At 45.0% G+C, this 4,500-nt stretch overlaps 1 pseudogene; it reads right to left on the bottom strand.

The window, feature by feature from the left end:
• Positions 1–398: 398 nt before the first annotated feature.
• On the bottom strand, positions 399–495 carry LOC113938795 (annotated as a pseudogene).
• Positions 496–4,500: the final 4,005 nt, after the last annotated feature.

Consider the following 4,500-nt stretch of genomic DNA (forward strand, 5'->3'; position numbering starts at 1 on the left):
GAAACATATCTGTCCATGCTTGATGCGGAAAAAATGAGAAGATGTAGAAACAAAGAATGCTTTTAAACCTTCCCAGCATGTTTGAATCAAATGAACCCTTGGGAACTGTGGCCAGCTGGAAAGACAAGGCAAGCCAGGTGGAGTGGTGTGGAGAAAGGCTTTTCTGAGGTTCCTAATCACACTTGGGCTGAGAACCAGGGGCCCTCTTAGGGCCAACAGCTTCCCACAGAGAGTTGCTTCTTCATCTTGGATGACAGCTCCACATCTGGGCTCTCCTCCTCCTCATTCCCATCGCTATTAGTAGGTAATTTGTTCATTCGTTCACATTTTTTTTTTTAGTCATCTAGTTTATTCCTTTTTTTTTAAGCTTTAATTTTAATTCCAGTTAGTTAACATACAAATGTATGGGGCACTTCATGAATTTGCCTGTCACAGGGGCCACGCTAATCTTCTCTGTATTATTCCAATTTTAGTCTATGTGCTGTCGAAGTGAGCTATTGATTCAAATATTTATTGAATACCTACCATGGACCAGGAACTATGCTAGAGGCTGGGGATAAAGCCCCTGTCCTAGAGGAGCTAATGTTTTAGTTGGAGGGGGTATTATATACACAAACACATATATCATGGACAAAACATCACATCAAGTGGTGGTGAGTGCCATGAAGGAAAATGAGAGGGTCTCCTGACTTGAGAGATGGGAGATACTCTAGAGAGGAGGTCAGGGAGGCCTGTCTGAGGAACAGAGACCTGAGTGTTGAGGGGAAGACATATATTTTGGGCAAAGGGAGCAGCAAGCACCAAGACCTTAGGTGAGAATATGCCTGGCACATTCCAGGAGTGACGAGGACACCGTTGAGGCTGCAGTGAAATGAACTAGGGGCAAAGGAGAGGAAACTGGGTCAGTCATAAAGCTGCCAGGAGATGGAGAACCGTGAGCTTCAGCAGGGGAGGCCGACTCTCCTTTTCCTTTGCCTTTTCCACCATCCTCACGTGTTCCTTTTCTGTGGCTGCACCAACTTATTGTGGACTGGTGGTATAAAACAACTGAAATTTTTCTTGCAGAGTGATGGAGACCAGAGTCCAAAATCAAGGTGTCAACAGGGCCATACTTGCTCTGAAGGCTCTAAGGGAGAATCCTTTCTTGCCTCTTCCAACTTCTGGTGGCTCTGAGAGTTCAGCGGTTTATGGCCACTTCCCTCCAATCTCTATCTCCATCTTCCCATGGCCCCCTCTTGTCCCTCTGTCTCTTCCCTCTTCTTGTCTCTTCTGAGGATGCTTATCTTGGATTGAGGATTTAGGGCCCATCCAGATAAACTCATCTCAAGATCCTTAACTGAATTGCACCTGCAATTCTGGTTCTAGAGTTAGGACACAGGTATATCTTTTGAGGGGCCACTGTCAACCCACTGCACTTCATTTTTCTAGGATCTAAGGCAGACCAAGGAGGGCCTCTGTGGGTTTGTTTCCACCTTTATAGAAGGGACAATGGCATGGATTCCTGGGGTTGTCAAGAGGGAAAGATGAAGTCATGAATAAAAAGTGCCCCACATATGTTGGTGCTCAATATTGAACTGTTATTATTGGGGGATGTCCCCATGAAATTAGTCACTTTATCAAGTTTCTTGAGCTTCTACTGAGTGCAGTGCCTCTATTAGGCACCATGGGAGTCGAAAAGGAAGGGGCAGGCCCAACATCAGATCCCCCTCCTGACTCTGCTCTGGTTGGCAAAGAGTACCTGCCACCCTCACCCTTTGTGATAGTTAATTTTATGTGTCAACTTGATTGGGCCACAGGGTGTCCAAATTAAACATTATTTCTGGGTGTCTCTGTGTGTTTCCAGATGAGAGTAGCATTTGAATCAGTGGTCTCAGTAAAGTAGATTGTCTTCCTCAATGTGGGTGGGCATCATCCAATCCATTGAGGGCCTGAAGAGAACAAAAGGTGGAGGATGGGAGGATTTGTTCCCTTCCTGACTACTTGTTTGAGCTGGGACATTGGTCTTCTCATGCTCTTGGACTGAATTACACCACTAGGTTTCCTGGGTCTCCAGCTTGAGGATGGCAGATCATGAGACTCCATCTCTGTAATCATGTGAGGCAATTCCTCAAAGTAAACTACTCTTTTTTTTTTTTAACATGGATGAATCTCAGATACTAAACTGAGTGAGAGAAGCCAAACAAAAAAGAGTACATGCTGGATAATTCCAGTTGTATGAAGTTCAAGAACAAGCAAAACTAAAGTATGTTTATAGAAATTAGGACAGTTGTTACTTTGGCAGGGGGACTGGGGAATCTAACTGGGAAGGGACATGAAGGAGCCACCTAGGGATCTGAAAATAGTCTGGGTAGAGGTTACATGGTTTTAACAAAAGTAAAAATACATGAAGCTGGACGCTTAGGACAGGTGCATTTTATTTACTTAACTGTACATATGCTATATCTCAATCACAACATTGATAAGTCTGCCAATACCAAATGTTTGACAACAATGAGGAGTACGAGGACTTCTCATGCTTTGTTCGTAGGGGAGAAGTAAATACACACAACCTCTCTGCGGAGCCAATTAGCAATAACTTGCAAAGTTGAAGCTGTGCATGCCCACCAATTCTGTTCACAAGTCTATACCCAAGAGAATATCACACATGTGCATGAGAAGACATGCACAACACTGTTCATTGCATCACTGTTTGTAAATGTGAAATATTGGAAGCAACCTGAAGGTCCATCAACAGGATAACAAGATGTGGTGTACTCATGTAATGTAATTATACGTACCAGGTGGGTTAGAGAGAAGAGGTAGAGAATCATGGGTAGTAGGGCTAGAAGGGCCTCAAAGATCAAGTCCATGCTCTATTTTAGACATAATGATACTGAGGCCCAGAGAGGCTGACTGATTTGTCCAGGGTCACACAGCACATTAATGAACAAGTCAGGGGAGGCCTAGGTTTTCATATTCCCAACCCAGTACTCATCCCTAGGGATAGAAAAGAAAATTAGTTATAATCCCTGTTCGGGGAGCTTCCTTGGGGGCAGGAGGCAGTTTCACACATGGGGATGGTAAGCACAATCATGTTTTGGGTGTAGGGACACTCTGCCCACAGAGATGTCCTATGGCCAGCTCAACATCCAGCTGCCCCATCAAAAATCTTGGGACATCTTCACCATTCTCTGAGACCAGGCCAGGATTGCTCAGGGACCTTCAGCAGATGCTGCCACCAAAGGGAGTTGGGGCAGAATGAAGATATGGATGCCAGGCTCTTCCCATCAGGATCTAAACTCAATTTTCATCCTGGGCCCATGCCTGCCCTGCCTGTAACACTCCCCCACTCAGCCATTCCATCACTCCTTGGTGCTTCAGGCTTCCCTATCCCTGGTCCCACCCACATAGGTCCTTGTTTTAGATGTTTCCTCTGTGGCCTCAGAACCTCTTTTTCTATACAAAGCACACTTCTTGACCTTCCCAGAATGTTTCCTTTCAGGGCCACTGTACTAGAGTAAAAGGGGCACCCTGACTTGAGGTTGACTTTACTTGGAGGAAGGATACTTTGTAAAATTTGTCCAGAGAGATATCCTGATCTTCACAGAGGTCCTTATAGCAGCCTTATTTCCACTCCTGAGCCTTCAGAAAGGGTACCACATCCCCTTAGGTCCTCTCAAGCAGAGGGCTCTCATTTCCTGTCAACTCCATGCGTCTCAGAACCTTCTCCATTCCCTAGTGTTCCTTGCACATCGTTGCTTCAATTGAACTGCCTGAGCCTCTCTTTCCTCAGGTGCGGAGTGGAGATAGTCAGATATTGCCAAAGAATGCTCTTGGTTGCAAGTAATAGGAAACCAGACCAATGGTAGGTTAGGGGACTTTGTCTTACAGGAAGTCTCAACACAGGGGGCTGCTTGGGTTTTTTCACTGGCTTAATGATGTCATGGCTAGGGTCTCTGTGATTTTGTTGGCGTTTTCCTCCTGTTGTGGCCTCATGGAATATATTGTTCCATGGATGACATCATGTCCATGTGCCAGGTAGAAGAAGAAAGTAAAGGAATGAAGGATGAGCAACCTGAGTCTGTTCTTGGAAAGCCAAGGTGTTCCCAGAAGTTTTACCCAGTGGGCAGTCTCTGCTGTCTCATTCGCCAGAACTTTACACAGTGCCCCCCTTGCCTAGAAGGTAGCTAGAGAGGATATTGATGAGGTCAGTCACTGGCCAACAGTATCCACACACACACACACACATCTACCTCTTGGGGGTGATATGAGGATTACAAGAGCATAGTGCAACCAGAATAGCTAAAATGTTAAAAGGCTGACAATATCAAGTGTTGATGAGAATGTGGAGCAACTAGAACTCCCATACATTATTGGTAAGAGAATAAATTGGTACAACCCCTTTGGAAACTATTTGGCAATACATACTAAAGCTGAATCTACATTTCCCTTATGATTCAGCAACACCCCTAGGTCTGTATGTCCAAGAGGAGTAAATAAATATGTCCAAAAGGCATATGC

This window comes from Zalophus californianus, chromosome 8, assembly GCF_009762305.2.
Source record: "Zalophus californianus isolate mZalCal1 chromosome 8, mZalCal1.pri.v2, whole genome shotgun sequence".
Classification (NCBI taxonomy): domain Eukaryota; kingdom Metazoa; phylum Chordata; class Mammalia; order Carnivora; family Otariidae; genus Zalophus; species Zalophus californianus.